A 19,003-nucleotide genomic window follows, 5' to 3' on the forward strand; every position below is an offset into this window, starting at 1 on the left:
TGGTGGGGTGAACCATGACCATCCTGATGTGAGAGAACCAAAATAATACACAAAGTGTTAACCTAGCAGATATGAATTTACTAAATAATTGGTGTAGGTTGCATGATATGGCATTGCATTCAGAAGTTAATTGCGCCCAGTTCGAGAAATTGATCAGAATTGATCAAGCTGACTCTCAACCAAAAGGGTGCTCTAATGAGGAACCTAAGAAGGTTAATACAGCAATGTTAGTTGACATGTTCCTATACAGGGAGTTTCAAGCAGAAGTTGAGATGAACCATGTGTCAATGATGTGCAAGCTTTTCAAACCAAGAATAATTACAACCTTAGAAGCCAAGGCAAGGCACTGTTGATAGAACTTCCTTCCCCAAGAGGGAGATTTGTACCTCCTAATGTAAATGCAAGTAACAATCCCCCCCTCCTCAATTATTTTAAGGAACACATCCTAGACAAATCCAAGCACAAGAATATGTTGTAAAAGGGTCTTTTAATATTACTAAGGAGATGGAGAGGACTGCAACAACTATGTCCCTAATGGAGGTATTGAGATATTGCCCCAAACAGAAGAAGGCTCTTCTTAAGAAATTGGAACAGCTAGAATCTCAGAGCAATGAGGTTAAGATGGATGAGTTGAATGAAGTTAATGCTAATATGAGTAATAATATTGTCGAAAACCCGCCATTTCTGCTCAATTTAAATATATGTGGAAGTAATTTGCATAACTGTTTGGTAGATTTGGGCGCCTCTAGGAACATAGTACCTTATTCTATATGTTAGAAGCTCGGTCTCAACCCAGTACATGTAAACAACAAACTAGTACAATTGGACAAGACTGAGGTCAATGTGATTGGGGAATTGAAAGATGTGTATATCCAGTTGGGCATTGATCCGTACATATCCCATTACATTGGCATCCAAGTAGTTGATATTCCAGAGGTATATGGTATGCTTCTCAGTAGAGATTGGTCAAAAACTTTGGGAGGTTACTTCTCAACCCATTTTACGTATTTATGGCTTCCATGGAAAGGAGTGAGTAACCAGATCTGAATTGACGGTGAACCCAAGTTAAAGAAGTTGGTCACAGATTATGGAGCTCCAAATGAGGTGGCATATGTTGAAGTGAGTCCATCAGTTTATAGAGAATGAAATTCTCACTTTCTTTGCACCTATAGTTCCCTAGTCCTGCCAAGTTGATGTGGCAGAGCATATGGGGAGGATTAAAGACTTTATTGCAAGAATGAAACAAGGGATGTGCCTATTAGGAGATGATGTAAAAGTGCAATATTTGTTACTTCTGCAATGGTGTAGGATACATCATCAAGAACATTCATAGATATCTTGTATCCCTTGCCAAAATGAAGTTATGAAGTTGATGAGCCCAGTCCCTTGTGAAGATACTGATTATGATATCAAAGTGGAAGAAATTGAAGTTCCAAACCATGAGAGAGTAATTCTCCAAAGAGAAAATGTTGTAGTAGAAACTTCCCAGCCAGAGCAGTGCAAGAAGGAGATCCTTATAGTTGAGATTGGTAAGCAAGGGAATGAGGAGACTCCACCCAAGCAAGAGAATGAAGAGACTCAATCTCCAGTGCAGCTTCAAGTAGAGTAGTATGTTCCCAATATGATTGAAGTACTCCTGGAGCCAGTAAGTCAATATCCTTTGAAAATATTTTGTGTAGAGTTGGTTTCCACACCTGTTGTGCCTGACAAAATCAAGCATTTCCAAGTCCTTGAGGATGACCGACATATTCTAAATTTTCTTGCTAATTATGGTGCTTTCAAGGAGTAGATTATTGATGAAGATGATAGATCAGATGTTGTTGATGCAAATGGTGATGAAGAAATTGTCATTTTGCCTACAAATGTCATTCCCAAAGGTATGGTCACTCTAGAATGGCTTTTTGACTCTTATCCTAGGATAAAAGAAAGATTGACCACAGATTCAGATGCTAGAAAATATGAACCAGACAACATTGGTCCATATGGTCAAGAAAAGGTACTCTATATTGGGAATATTTGCACTCCCACTGAGAGGGAGGGAATTATACAAATCTTAAAGGAATGCATTGATGTTATAGCATGGGGATATGAAGATCTAAAAATATTTGATACATCTATCATCACTCATGTTATACCTTTGAAACCCAATACAAAGCCATTCAGACAAAAGCAACAGCCGGTCAATTCATTGATACAACCCTTGATTTTTAAAGAAGTTCAAAAGCTGCTTGCTACTAGGATTATTTTTGCAGTCTACCACTCCTCTTGGGTTGCCAACTTGGTGTCAATAAGGAAAAATAATGGGGAAATTAGACTTTGTGTTGATTTTTGTAACCTCAATAAGGCATCAGAAAAGGACAATTACCCACTCCCTTCCCTAGATGAGGTATTACAAATTGTTAATGGTTCACAGATGATGTCATTCTTTGATGGTTATTCTGGATATAACCAAGTTTTGGTGAACTTGAAGACCGTATGAAAACAATATTTACTACAAAGTGGGGGACTTATGCATACCGCGCGATGCCTTTTGGATTGATTAATGTAGAAGCAACATTTCAGAGAGCGATGGACACTGCCTTCAAAGACTTGATTGGCAAATGCATTATCATATATATGGATGACCTGAAAATATTCTCCAAAGTTGGAGGAGATCACCCGGACCACCTTCATAATTTTTTAGAAAGATGTCGAAGATATGGGATATCTCTTAATCCCAAAAAGTGTGTATTCGAGGTTGTTGAAGGGAAGCTCCTCGGTCATGTAATCTCTGAGAGAGGGATATCCATAGACCCAGATCAAGTGGAAGCACTGTTGAAATAGTAGATGTCTGGGAGTAAAAAGGAGATGAGATCTTTCTTTGGGAAGATCAATTTTGTCGAGGAATTTATCACTGGATTCGTAGAGACAGTCAAGCCATTGAATGAAATGATGAAAAAGGATGCTAAGATTGAATGGACTATTGAAGCAAGAGATGCCTTTGCCTAGATCAAGAAGTCCATTGTTGAAGCCCTTGTACTAACTAGTCCTAACTATACTCTTTCATTTTATATATATTATTTTGCCTCGTTGCATTCAGGTGTCGTTGTTCTGACACAAAGGCAAGCAAGGGATGAGAAACCAATTGCATTCATGAGCTCCCCTTTTAAGAATGATGAGGTGTGATATTATGCTCTTGAGAAATGAGGTTTTTCTTTGGTAAGAACAGTTAATAAATTTAGATACTATATCTTGAGGAGCAAGATATACGCAATTGTACCTGTAGTCACATAAAATTGTCCACTTAATTAAATGAATATTTTCTATTTATTTAATTAATAAACCATCATCAACCACTTAATTTCATTTAATTAATATTTAATTAATTCATCCTCAAACCTCTTCTGCTATTAATTAAATAAATTATCCAATTTATTTAAATTAATTCACTAAACCATACTTCTAAATCAATTAAATGAATAAATCATATTTATTTAATTTAATCCCCTTTCTTCTTTTAAATAAATAATTAAAACATTTATTTAAATCACTAAACAAACCCCCCACTTGCGTTCTCCTACAAATGCAAGTTGCAACCACAATTGAAATAAATGAATTTTTATTTTAATAAAAATCCTATTTTCCCTCACCCACCAAACCCACTTGCTCTTCTAAACACCTTCTAGGCTCTTCTAACCACCTTCTAGACTCTTCTAACCCCTTCCTAATTAGCCTAACCCATCCCCTAAACATTGTCACGTTCCTAACCAACTTGGGGTCACTTCTCAAAGCCTTGAAAGTCTTTGAAAGGCATTCAATGCTTTTTGTCTTCAACAAGTTAACCCCTAAAGTCTTCCAAACCATTAATGGTTAAATCCACTTGCCTACATGGGTATCTCCACTAACTCTTGCACAAGAGTTTGTCCATTGGATAAAGGCATTATCCTTGGATAAAATCTTTATCCAATAACCCAAGCTTAACCCAACCTCCCAAGTTAACTCTCAGGTCATGTCAAGCATTTAATGCTTCTTCCCTCTCTTCTCAAGCCATCTAATGATGAGATTTGTCATCTTGGGATTGGTTTGAAATCCCTCACATGGACCATAAGCCCTTCAATCCTGACCCTTGTTAATATTTCTCAATCTCAACCATCCATTGCTCTATTTTTCCTATAAATAAAGCCCATTTCTTCATAATCCAGATCTTGAAAAACTTGTATGCATCTAATTTATAGTAAATTCTAGAGAGCATTTAGCATAAGAATATACATTTGTCTTTTGGGCTAAAATTAACACTAGATAAATTAGATAATATCTCATTTTAGCTTGTTCATATTTGCATTCTCATAAGCTTTCATTTTACAATCTTGAATCTCCATAAGACATCCAAAATAGTGCAAAAAGCTACTCAAAGCTACACTCATTTGGGAACTTGGAGAGGAGAGGAACAAGGGAGGAGAAGCTACAAGCATGGTGGAGGGAATTTGGAGATGCCTTATTGCATTTCCTATCTTTGTTAAGCTTTCCATTTTGGTTTTAGTGTCTCTCTTGATATGCTTGCTTAGGATAGTATTTGATTTGTGATTTCTAACACTAACACTTGATTTGCTGCTTGTTTGTTTGTGTTTGATTTAACAACATCCTAACACTCCATTTTTGCATAGCATCAGACACCACTTGTCATTTAGATAAATGGAAATAGGAAAAAGGTTAAATGAATTAATTAAATAAATTAAAGAATTTATTTAATTAATAGAGGAAAGGGCCACATAAATTAAATAAATAAAATCTTAATTTAATTTAGGAAAAAGGGGATTTAAATTAAAAAATATATTATTTAAATTGGGATAGAAATGACTTAGAAAAAGGTTAGTGAATTAATTAAATAAATAAATATTCATTTAATTAATAGAAGAAAAAGGAATAATTAAATAAATATTTATTTAATTAGGCTAGGACAATTTTAGGTGTCTACATTTTTTCCCTCTTTGAGACAATGCATTTTATCATGTTGTTTCAAAGAATAAAAATCAACTAATACAAGAATTTGCCCTAGTAAGGATGATAGTATGCCCCCTCAAGAGATTGGGTGAAAATTTTGAAAAAGAATTATGAATTTTTTTCGATAGGAAAGAAAGGACAAGCTAGACAAAAGGGTAAAAACAGGGTTAATTTTGGTGGAAAACGGACCAAGAATAGGTCATGAGGGATCAGGGAGACCACAGAGGGGTAACACGACCAATTATGATTACAACCCCTATAAATAGGATCTTGAGGGAAGGATATCCTCATTTGCATCTATCACTTTCAGAGAGAAAATTATACAACAAAGCAGAGAAGAAGGGTAGAGCATATAGCGAGATGGCAAAGCGATTCCATAGGTTCAAGCGAGTATGTAGGCAAAAGCGACCATAGGAGTACAAAGAGATGGTAAGTACACCCTCACATTCCCTTTTTTGTGCATTTATTGTGTCATTTTAATAGGGTATAAAATTTAGTTTTCCAAAAGCATGACAAAATTAGGTTTTGCTAAAACTATGTATAGGGTAGTTTAGGGTGCATCTATGGCACGATAGTTCACATCTAGGTTAGTTATTAGAATGTTTACATCTCTTAGTGCATCTATGCAATGTAAAATTGTGTATGTGGTATGTCGATGCATTTGTGGCTTTGGAGCATTTGCACGGTCAATGCCAACATGTATATGGTTAATCTCACATATATGCAATATAAAATTGCGTTTAAGGATTGTTAATGCATGTACATGATGAATATCAACATGTATATGCTCAAAGTACAATTTAGGGGCTACTAATAATTATAAACAAGATGTAAAATAAATGCAATAAGAATCATACAAATATAGATTAACACACTACACAAGATATACTTGGGGAAAACCCTTTTGAGTAAAACCCCATAAAGCATCATTTTATTAAAACACTTACAAATGTAGTCTTTCATAAAATAGACTAGAACCTAAGGACACTCTTCCAATACTTCCACATGGCCAATAATACCTCTTGTGCATAGTGATACAACTCACCATCAAGCTTCAAATTCACACCTTCTCAGATGAGAGATAATCTGAACTTAAATATAGGAGGAAGGGTGACTTCACTAGTCACCTTTTCAATAACCCCCATTCACATATAATTGATAATCTAATAATTATTCGATTATAATTATTTCAAATGTGATATGCTTATAAAGAATATAATCTATAAGGTTTTATAACCTTATATTAGAACATTATATATAAATGTTATAAAGATGTGATGCCCAATAACATTATGATCTAATACCTCCCCTTATTGTTAATAGGGGATCACATGCCAATTTTCATAAATAAAAAAAATGAGTAACATAGGTCTTCTTTGATAGTAATAAACATGGACACAAATATATGCCAACACGAGGATGACACATTTCAGAGTACATGAAAGCCATCTTGTCATAATTTATAATCCCAATGTTTTAAAAATGATGATATGAGGTCTTAAAAAATTATATTGGAGCCATGGTCTCCTCAAATTAATATCTCCCTAGGTTCATTACATAGTGTCGGTAGAACTTAACACAATGATTTACAAGTGGAAGATTTACAAGGAGAAGAATTTACAATATGCCCGTAGGACTCGAGCACAAATGTGCCTATGGGACTTACTAATGCCTGCCTATAGTATTTAAAACCAAAAATTACTTACATATAGGCCTACCCACAAGCTTAAAGGACTTACTAATGCCTATGTGGGTCTTATTTCATACCTATTAGGACATATGCCTACTCATAGGATTTAAAACCAGGATTTAGCCACTAGGTTGTGTCATTGCACTCCCCCTCAATGGCATCACCTAAGGCTAAACAATATTTGAATTTGGAGCATATAATGGCTAAAGGTTATATGCCTAATAGGTCTTACATCTAGGATTTAGCCACTAGGTGGTGTCATGTACACTCCCCTTGAATGGCATCACCTAAAAGCCAATAACTACATAAATGATTTCAAAGTGATGGCTATAATTCTGATATATAGAATGTGCTATTGATCTTCAATGTGCTTTTATGATGGAATTGGAGAGAGATTTTGTGATGAAATACTTTCACTTTAGTAAGATTCCTTGATCTTCAATGTGATTTTCTCTCTTTAGAAGTGATATTCTTTGGAAAGAGTAAACTAGCTTTAAGTAAGATGACACTTTTACATGTATCCAACTGGAACTATTCCATAAATCTTCAAGGCCATATCGATTCTTCAAGAGTAACTTTCATATTTCACCCTTTTGATTCAAAGACACATAGAAGATGGTATTTTTTATGAAATTATTGCACCATCTATGTAATAGCATCTGCACCATATGTTTTGAGGGCATAATCTCACCAAAGAAGCACCAATATAGTTAGGAACATATTAATCAATTAAACTTGATTCTCAGTGCAAAGAAAAATATAATATTATGAATTTTTCATTTCCCAAAGATCATATAATATTCCTCATAAATTTAGAATATAATCCAATGATTAGTAGCAAGGAGATCAACATTTATTTTCATAAGAATAAGCATGAATAATTAGAGAAGAAGACATACTACTACATATAGTAATGATCCATAAAAAACAAGGACGCTTTGTTTACTCCCCCTATTTGAACCACTTCATCTCCAAAATTTTCAAAATAACTTAATAGTTTAAAAATAGATTTAAAATGTAACTCTTATTCTTATCACATTTTAAGCATATCTATCTTCAATTTCTTATGTAAAATCAAATTTTCTTATTTAAAAAAAAACTCCCCTTCTAATATTGCATCAAATCTCTTCTTTAAACTTTTACACATTAATAATTATATTAGCATCATGAAGTACAACACTATATAACAATGGTGTATTTATAAAATGCAATACTACAATAGCAACAACAATGGTGTATCCTATCAAGATTTATTTTGAATTTTATGTTAAAATAAAAAGAATGGTTTTTTTTTGAAATGGAACACCTTCATGAAAAATTGTGTTTGTGCAAAAAAAATTGCTCAAACATATCACCTTCCACATACTTTCTTCTTGAATAAGCAACTATAACAACATATATGAACAAGTTAATTATTAAATAAAAATACTTCTATTGTTAAAAGGGGATCAAAACATGATATTGTAAATAAAAACATGTGTACACAAATTACTACTTACCAGAAATGCAACTCTTATATCACTAGACAAGTTCAAAATAATTGAATGAATTTATGAATATTCTACAAATAATATTGATAATATAGAACTCAAACTTCTTTCAACAAATCATATATAAACAACCATATTTCTAATAAAGATTTATTATCTTAAAAGTATTATATCTATATTTCTATTTCCACACATGCATGTCACTAAAATAATTACATACATAAAATAAAACTTTTTTAAAATTGATTTTATATATTATAGATACAACATAAATTACAATATTTTACTCAAATTTATAAATTTAGTATTAAGGACCCTCACGATATATGTCAACTACTTTCCTTTGATGTTGCACTAGTTCATAGAAAGCATCCACAACTCTCTTTCTCACCCATCGCTAATACTCACATCTTAATTTAGACATGGGCATTTTTCTATTTAGAATATTTGATTTCACATTGGATTTAAATTTTTATATTAGATTAGATTTGTAATGAAAAGACTGAATTTGAAATTTCACATTGGATTTAATTTATTTTTAATTTATGATTTTAATAATTTAATCTTAATATTAATTTATCATAATATAATTATGCTAAGAGGCATATACAATGACACATGTAAACAAAAACAATATTATTATTTTTAATTAATTTTTATTTTGATATTATAGATTTTTTATTTTTATCTTCATTTTAATTCTATACAATGACGTGTAAAAAAAAGTAATATTATTATTTTTAATTAAATTTTATTTTTTAATTGTTAATTTTTATTTTTATCTTCATTTTAATTCTAGATGATCTCACTTATCCATGGTGAATTTAGCAAGTTTTCATCCCCCATTAGATAAAGCTTCCATCCTCAATGAGTTTCAATCCCCGATCAAATAAGATCATACAATAAGAGTATAAATCATTGTATGTGTATATTTGCATCTGCAATATATTGCAAAGAAAGTAAATTTATATGCTCATTTTTAACTCATTGGTAAGGGCAACTTAGAGATAATCATTCCACCAAGAAAATTATAGTGCTACATTATGGTGATTGTTTCATTTGTGATTTTCTCTTATATGTGTATGAAGAGCAACTTTTCTCTATTTTTCGTGTCTACGTGAACTCGCCAGAGCATTTGTGGTTTTCTTGTTGTCACAAAGGATTGCACCCATGAAGCTAAGTATGAAACCTAGTAATCCAGAGGTCTACTTTCACGATAGGCATACCCACAAGCCTGAAAGTATTTCCATGTTTCACATGATTGTTGGGTTTCATACTTAGCTTCATGGGTGCAATCCTTCGTGACAACATTCCTATTAATTGGTTATTGTGTTTTGTTTGTTGATTTTGGTCTTAGGTTGGCTTAAGGTAGGGATATATCTTTTGTATTATTCCTTCATTGCATCTGATTGCTTCTTTCATTTCGTTCCCAGAAAAGAAAATGATTTTGGCTTTTGCATTTTCACTTGTGATGATCAAAATAATACTTTCCTTACTATGAGATTTTAGATGTGAAAAAACATTGGAGACCTAAACTAAGGAGATTTGTGCATGCAAGTATATGAGGTAAAATGTTTAACAATTCATGAAAACACAAATGTTGAATATAAATTTTACTCATACTATTAAAGTTCACTCAAGTTTTTTTCTATGTGTGCATGCAATTGTGTAAGGTCATAAAATTGTTGGATCAAATAGTTCTATTCTCTTGAGGTCTCTTTGTTATTTCAGAATATTTGTTGAACTAATTTGCACATCATGTCGAGGTAATATCAAATTTTTCTATGCTAAATTGAACTAACTTTACTTTTTTATTTAGAAGGTTGTTGACTTATTTTGTTGTATCTTTAACCACTACTCTCAAATGAATGAATTGGAATTTAGAATTCTGATATGTTTTTAAAATAAACCAAGATCAAATGAAGATAAGAACAAGCACAAGATTAACCCAAAAATGAGCATAGTCGACCATAAAACAAGATGGAGAAGAAGAGTACAAATAGCAAGAGTGATTGGGTCGAATTAGAAGTCGAACACAACACTCAATGAGTGGTGGCAAGTTACCTCCCACTAAACTAGCATGAGGTGTCGTAACTAATTCGACACCTCTCTAATCGACTCCTAAATGATCTTGACAACTTGTGTGAACAAGTGTCAAGTAGAAATGGATGACTAAGTAGGCTTAATAAGTAAGCCTAAGTGTAATTAAATGAAATAAATACACTAACAATTTTCTTATAATTGAACTCTAACCTCAACACTAAATGGAAATAAATCCTAATTTTAAATCATATTGAACCCTAAACTAAACTAATTTAAACCATAACTCTAAACCCTTAGCCAAATTGACCTCTATCCCTAACACTAAAATAAAATAAACCTTAACCATACACTAAATTAAACCCCAATAGTTAACCAAATTAAATGTTAACTATAAAACTAATTAAACTCTAAACTAAATTGAACCATAATTGTAACTCTAAACAAAATTGAACCCTAAACCTAAACCAACTTAAACTATACCCCTAACACTAAAATGAAATAAACCCTAACATGAAATAAACCCTAAAGATAAACCAAATTGAAGTTATTGACCTCTAATAGTAAACCAAACTGAATGCTAACTCTAAACCTAATTGAACCCTAAACCAAATTGAACCCTAACCCTATACCAATTTTTGCACTAAAATAAAAAGGGGGTATAATTTATAGCAAAAGATGGAGTGGAGCGAAGAAGGGAAGAGGTGTGAAAAAGCCCAGAAGTGTGAAAGATGGAGCGGCGGCTGTGAGGAACCAAGGTATGCGACTAAAAAAAAGGCAAGGGAAGCTTCAATGAATGTAAGGGAGCAAATCAATGGAGTGGTTCATGGAGCGATGAAGTCGACATCGCCTTCCCGATAGAAGCGGTTAGGATCCAAGCAGCTCGAAAGTTAAAAAAAGGCAATAGAGATCCCAGATCCTGGGAAAACAATGGAAACCCATATTCAAACAGCAACCAATGCCCTATCAACCCTTTCAATTGGAAGAAAAATGATTTTGAATGGAAGAATCAAGGATGGTTCCGAGAGGCCAAATTCCTGGCATCGAATACTCCTTTATTTAGAACCCTTGGACTAATCTACAATGTATCAGATAGGGCCACGGAAAATGCAAACTTGCACAGCGCTCCCAGTAAACCACACTAGGAACCTCAGGACAGTTTCTGCAAATGGGATGGGCAATTCAGGGAAAAAAGGACCTCAAGGGCAGACCGAGCAACAAAGTGGAGATCTAATTGGTCTACCAATCATCAAAACCCTAAGCAGGAGCATAAAGGGTTCACTACACGAAGGAGATGGGATCATCCTCCCAATTGACCTCCACATCGGAAACTAGTAAGGCATGATGCAATTCCCTCCATTATCCTAGATGAAACCAAAAATAATTCAGCCAAATTGAATATGCATAATTTCTACTTTTTTGTCAAATGGGGTGGGGGGAAAAAGAATATAGGAATTTTTAAATCTTGGTGTAGATCGCAATGGGGTAAGGAAATCAATATAAACATCCTTCCAAATAACTACTATATGATTGAATTCTTGGAAAAAGAAGCAAAATGGACTGCAAGAAACAAGGGCAAATACATTTTGGATGGTACTGAGGTTCACATCATAGATCTTCGTAACAAATTGGGCATATTTGTATCGGTGGATGGTATTCTGGAGGATAAATTATGGGGGAGTTTTCTCAAAATTTGCATCAACACAGAGCATGTTTCAAAGATCCCAAAGGAAATTAAAATTGTAGGGACTGGGAAAGTATGGATCCAAAGAATCGGCAGGGAAGACCAACTACACATCTGCCCTAGCTGTTTTTCCCTTGACCACCTTGGACTTGACTATGAGATGGTAGCAAGTATACAAAAAAACTATGCCTATATGCAAACCTCTTTAGAGGAAGAAGTATCAGAAACAGAAGCAATGAATCCTTTGGAAGAAAGGCAAGACCATAACAGTGAAGATTTGAAAACTAATATTTCTCCCTCTAAGGAGATTATACTGGTAAACATTGGTCACCCTCCTATATCAAAGTCAAACATTGGTAATATGGTGCCTGAAAGTAAGCAAGATCTGATAACGCTTTTAGAAAAGACCAAAACTCTGCAGGTAGATATTGAGGAAAAATTGATTGCTACAATACAAACTCCACTGGTAGATTCTGAGGTTGTATTAGCAATAGAAGACAGCAGGTATAACCCTCTATGTGAAGCTGAAGTCGGAAATTAGGTAGAAATGGAGGAAATACCCAAATAAATCTGAACACCGGTACTCTGGGAGAATCGGAAGAAGATACTGGTCCCCCTTTGGAGGAAGGAGAAATAGAGGACTCAGCATCTGAATGGGAAGAGGATTTTGAGCCAGACTCTGAGTTATTGATAGAAAACACAGTGAGAGGATTTGAGAAGACTCGGTCCAACATCACCAAGCCAAATTTTAAACCCAAAAGGAAAACGGGATGAAAAACCCAAAAAGCAATGCTAGAAGTTGTCGGTACAGCCAATGGCTAAACAAAATTAAAGCTAAGGAAGGGAAACTCCCTTCCTGAGAAACAATGAAACTTATAACCTGGAATGTCAGGGTCGTAAATGCCCCTGACAAGTGGCATTTAATCAAGCACCAAATTGATGAAACTAAAGGAGACTTATGGTTACTTCAAGAAACTAAGTGGGCTCAAGATAAGATAGAGGCCAAAATGAAAATTTGGAAACAATGGAAGGGCTTGATGAGATGCTCAGAGGGTGCATCCAGGAGATTAGGGATCATATGGAACCCCATGAATGTTAGGGTCTCCTTAATAAGACAAGACAAATATTGGCAGCACTGTACTGTCACCATTCTAAGCAGAAATGAAAGTTTCAATCTGTTTAATGTTTATGGTCCAACATCTTCTCAAGAGAAGCGACTTCTCTAGACACTACTCTCAAGCAGAATAAGCAATGTATCTATGGGCGGATGTGTGATTGTTGGGGATTTCAATGCAATCCTATTAGATAATGAGAAGTCTGGTGGAATCAGGAGGACCAGTACCATTCAAAGAGACTTCTTGGAGTTTGTAGAAAGAAACCAATTGTTGGATATTATCCCTAAGAATGGTAGCTTCACATGGACAAATAGGAGGTTGGGATTCACCAATATAGCAGAATGCTTAGACCATTTCTTTGTTGCTGGTGACTAGCTAGGACAAAATATTACACTTGGAAGCATCAATCCTCCCACTCACCAGATTAGACCATTGCCTAGTTTGCCTAGAGGTATCCAAAGGATAGTCTGAAGGGGGTACCCCCTTCCGGTTTGAGAAGATGTGGTTGAGAGAGCCAGAGCTATATGACTTAATCTCAACCTGGTGGGAGGAGATAATATTTGGAAACAACTCAAGTCTATACAAACTCAATAGGAAGCTTAAACACATTAAAAACAAGATCAAACAATGGAATGCTAACCATTTTAGAAACATCCATGTGGAAAAACTAAGGATTCAGAGGGAACTTGAAGAAGTAACGAACATTGTGATATCATCTGGAATGAATGCAGAAACTTTCACTAAGGAGAAATCCCTGAAATCTGAGCTAAGTGAAATACTCGGGCGTGAGGAAATACATTGGCATCAGAAAACAAGAGAATTATGGCTAAAAAAGGGAGATAGGAACACGAAGTTCTTCCACAGAACTGCGATAGCCAACCGGAATAGAAACGGAATATCAGAAATAAAGAAAGCCAACGGGGATACTCTGAACAGTTATGAAGAAATTGCAAAGGAAACGATAAGACATTTTGAAGATATGACGAATGGTGTCAATCTGTTGGCATTATAACAAACAAAGGGAGATTGTTGGCATTTCTATAAGGATATTGAGAAGGTTGTTGATGATTTTGGATATAATTGATTAAGGATGTTTACTATTTTAATATTATTATTTTGTCATTGATGTCAAGAAATTGATTTTCTAATTTAGTATGATGTTGCCATATCTTAAGAAGTATGATCTGATGAGTATAAAGATGTCAGTAAAAGACACAGACAGAATGTGATGAATCAGGGGACGAATAAGTTATTCAATGGGCAACTATTACCGAGTTAGACAATGATGAGATCATGATGTTTAGATTGTTTTGATATCCTACATATGTTGTTAATTGTAAGGTTAATACTATACTATGTTATCGAGCAAAGAACCTAGTCGGTAAACCCTAAGGTTGTCGCTATCGGTTAATGAAGGCAGAATGTCTACCGAGTGAAGTTTAGTATTTACCGAGTTGCAACCGAGTAATAATAGAATGCATTGAATGAATAAAAGCATTATTTAATGAAGGAAGCTGATGAGATGGAATTGATTAAATGATTGGTATGTTGTGAATGAAGTTTGTTAAAGAATCTATGGCAAAGGAAAATTGGCAGGAAGATCTACAGCTCAGATTGAACCGCAATACCCTAGCACAAGTTCCAAGAAATGTATGCAAGTTCCAAGGCGGGGTAAAACATTTTCAGATCGAAGGATACATTGAACCTAGTCAATTTTGAAGATCTGATGGCTATGATTGATCATGGGAAATGTGATCAAGGAGATTAAGTGGTTGGCAAATTGTTTATAAATAAGGAACTATTGATAAACAATGCATGCAAGCAAGTGTATGCATAGGGATGCTACATAGTGATTACCAAGCATAGAAGCTTGAAGACCTGTTTGATTAACAGAGTATAGAGCCCAACAAATGGACAAGATAAGTCCTATTGTATTGAGCATATAAGAATCTGCTTCAGCATTTTTAGCTGTGAAGTTGAAGATAGATTTTTATTACTGTTATTTTGTAAAATAACAGAAAATCTCTTAACCGAGTGGACTTAATAGTCTTATTTGTAAAACCCTCTAGCAAGGTGACATTCTATTTGAGTGTTTGAAATCCTTTAACAAGGTCACTTCTAACAAGGTGAAGATCCTAACAGATCTGAGGGAAATCCCTTAACCGGGTCACATCTAGAAATGTGTTTGTAATCTTTAACAAGATTTTCTTTTAACCGAGCATACTCTAGAAGAATATATTTCTTAGTGGGTCCGAAATCCCATAGTGGTTTTTCCCTATTTGGGTTTCCACGTTAAATCTGGTGTTATGAGTGTTATGATATTTATATGCTTTTGAGTTTGCATGTTTAGTAGTTTTGGTTATATTACTGAAGCATATGTTACCGAGGTTGAATCTGTTGTTTTTATGGAAGATTAAGTTTGTATGATTCACCCCCCCTCTCATCTTGTTAGCTTAGCATCTGTACTTAACATTAAGTATTAGAACTATCAATTGGTATCGGAGATTTGGACTCCAGAAGAAAAGGTTTAAAGGTACTTGAGGCAAAGATCCAAAGATGTATAAGAGAGATCCACCAAAGCTGAACAAGTCAAGTTTCTCTACATGGCAGAAAAGGATGAAGTTGCACCTATCAGGAGTTGGTGAATATGTTGTATATTATCTGGAGAATGATTTCATTACACCGAGCACCTATCCATTGATAATGGAAGAGATAAAGGCAAAGCAAGAACATATTCAAGCAATGATTGAAATAACATCTACATTGACTGACTCAGAGTTTAGAGATCTAGAATGCTGCAATGATGCAAAGGCAATGTGGGACAAGCTCATATCTATGTATGGCAGTGATGAACATGTTCATAGAGCAAAAGTGGACAGTCTAAGAGGACAACTTGAATCTATAAGGATGAATGAAGGTGAGAACATAACCTAGTATAGTACAAGACTAAAGGAGATTATCAATCAAATCAAAGGAGCAAGTGGAACTATTGAAGAAAAGGATATAACAAGTAAGTTGTTAAGAACCCTTCTACCAGCTTATGCAATCCGAGTCTCTGCAATCAATGAATTGAGGTCTATACCCAATATGCCAGTTTCTTTGGATGCTACTATTGGTAAGCTACATGCATTTGAGTTAAGTAACTTTGATAAAAGTGGGTCATCGGTAAATAAAGTTGAATCTGCATTTAGTTCTTTTCATATTGGTGAATCTGATGATTACAATGATAGAATGAGTAAGTACACTGAAGGGGATCACAGTGGAGCAAGTGAAAGATTTCACAAGAACATGGAAAAAGTGCACAAACTATATGAGGAAATCAGAAAGCAAGAAGAGTTTGAAGCACTATTAGCCAGAAGGTTACCAAGAGGCAAAGGTAAGTATAAAGGTAAACTACCTTTGAAATGTTTCAATTGTGATAAGATAGGACATATGGCTTCTAATTGTCCTGACAAAGACTCTACTAAAAAGAGAGATTATCGAGATGACAGACAGAAAGATAATCATTACAGAGGACACCGAGACTTCAAAAGAAGAGACAGAAAGTCATGCCTAATAGCTGATGAGGAATCCAATGATGATAAATCAGATGAAACTGATACAGAGGAAGTAGTTTATGTGGCTATAAAAGATGGATTAGATGAAGAAAGGTATGAAGAAAAGCCCTAATATCTCACATAAATACTAATGATTCTTGGATCATAGATAGTGGATGCTCACATCACATGACAGGTGATAAACACAAATTTGTTACATTAGAAGATTATGATGGAGGCTATGTAAGATTTGGTAATGATGCACCATGTCTAGTAAAAGGTAAAGGATCCATAACACTTCTTGACAATGCAAAATGCAATGATGTTTATTGGGTTGAAGGATTCAAATACAATTTGTTGAGTGTAGCACAGCTAAACAACATAGGTTACCGAATAGAATTTCAGAAAGGAATTGTCAAAGTTCATGACAAGCATGGAAAGTTAGCTGCTACCGGGACACAAATAAAAGGTAACACATTTCACCTTGACTCAACTCGGAACAAGTGTTTGTATGCAAAGATAGATGATACCTGGTTATGGCATAAAAGGTTTTGTCATGTAAATTTTGATAATCTGATCAAAATAAGTAAGAAGCACCAAGTCAGAGGTCTACCAAGTTTGGAAAAACCTGAGAATGCTATGTGCTGAGGATGCCAGATGGGTAAGATGACAAGATCAAGCTTTACAAGTAAGTCCTACACTTCTAAGGGAATTTTAGATCTTGTGCACACTGATCTTTGTGGTCCTATGAAAGTTCAAAGTTATTATGGTGATAAATATTTCATATTCTTTGTGGATGATTATTCAAGGATGATGGCAGTAATGTTTTTAAAAGAAAAATCATAAGCTTTTCAAATGTTTAAATGGTACAAGGAAAGAGTTGAAAATGAAACAAGAAGACAACTGAAATGTCTTAGATCAGATAGAGGAGGAGAGTTCACATCTAATGAGTTCAACTTATTCTGCAATAATCATGGTATAAAAAGACACGTCTATGCACCGAGAACTCCACAACAAAATGGAATTGCTGAGAGAAGAAATAGATCTATTGTGGATTGTGCCAGAACCTTGATGATTGAAAAGAAAGTTCCACAAACATTTTGGAGAGAAGAAATAAGCACAATAGTTTACACCCTGAACCGAGTACAACTGAAGAAAGGAACTTTGAAGACACCATATGAAATCTGGTATGACAAGAAACCTAATGTAAGTTATTTCAAAATCTTTGGAAGTAGATGCTATGTTCACAAAGATGATAGAAATGGAAAGTTTGATCAGAAAAGTGAAGAAGAAACATTTCTTGGTTATTCTTCTAGAAGCAAAGCATTTAAATGTCTGATCAAAATCATCTAACAAAATAGTAGAAAGTGAAAATGTGAAAGTTGATGAATTTGCAGAAAGAAATGATGAAGGAAATTCCAAGGAACCAGAAGATTATGATGAATTTGTCTATGTTCAACCGACAACTCTTATCGAGAGAACTGTTGAAGGAAATGAAGAGAATATCCAGTTACCGAGTGATCATACAGAGCCTACCGAGCCTCAGAAGACATCATGCATCAAGTCAGATTATAGGAGATAAGGATGATCCAATGATGACAAGGAACAAACTGAGACAAAACACATGTCTAATATCTGAATTTGAACCGAGGATAGTGAAAGAGGCATTTAACAGTGAAGATTGGATAAATGCTATGACAGAAGAGATTGATCAAATCAAGAAGAATGACACATGGACACTAGTCCCAAGACCAAAGGAAAAAAATATAATTGGTACAAAGTGGATTTTCAGAAACAAGCTGAATGAAAGAGGTGAGGTCATTAGAAATAAAGCAAGACTAGTTTGCAAAGGTTATGCTCGAGAAGAGGGAATTGATTATGGTGAGACGTTTGCACCTGTGGCAAGACTTGAAGGAGTAAGAACATTGTTGGCATATGTTGCTTAAAAGAATTTCAAGGTATATCAAATGGATGTCAAATCTGCATTTCTGAATGATATATTAGAGGAAGAAGTTTTTATTGAACAACCGAAAGGATTTGTTGAAGATGAGAATAATGATCAGGTATGTAAATTGAACAAAGCTTTATATGGTTTGAAACAAGCACCTAGAGCATGGTATGAAAGATTGCACTCTTATCTGATCAAGATTGGTTTTATAAGAACAAGTGAAAACAACAATATGTACATGAAGAATGATGAAAATGGAATACTGATCTCAGCCATATTTGTTGATGATATTATATTTTGTGGAAATGACTCTCTATGCAAGAACTTTGGAAATGAAATGAGCAAAGAATTTGAGATGTCATTAATCGGTGAGATAAAATATTTTATAGGTTTACAAATATTACAAATGAAAGATGAGATTTTCATTACTCAATCCAAGTACATAAAGGAAATCTTGAAGAAATTTGGAATGGACAACTCAAAACCAGTAAGTACTCCTATGACTACCAACTGTAAACTA

General features: G+C 34.4%; 1 non-coding gene across 1 annotated transcript; it reads left to right on the forward strand.

The window, feature by feature from the left end:
* Positions 1-9,621: 9,621 nt before the first annotated feature.
* LOC131030612 (small nucleolar RNA Z159/U59) lies at positions 9,622-9,705 on the forward strand. Its single transcript, XR_009102926.2, has one exon. It is a non-coding gene; the product is annotated as a small nucleolar RNA Z159/U59 (small nucleolar RNA).
* The last annotated feature ends 9,298 nt before the right edge of the window (positions 9,706-19,003 follow it).

The sequence above is a fragment of the Cryptomeria japonica genome, chromosome 2 (assembly GCF_030272615.1).
Source record: "Cryptomeria japonica chromosome 2, Sugi_1.0, whole genome shotgun sequence".
Classification (NCBI taxonomy): domain Eukaryota; kingdom Viridiplantae; phylum Streptophyta; class Pinopsida; order Cupressales; family Cupressaceae; genus Cryptomeria; species Cryptomeria japonica.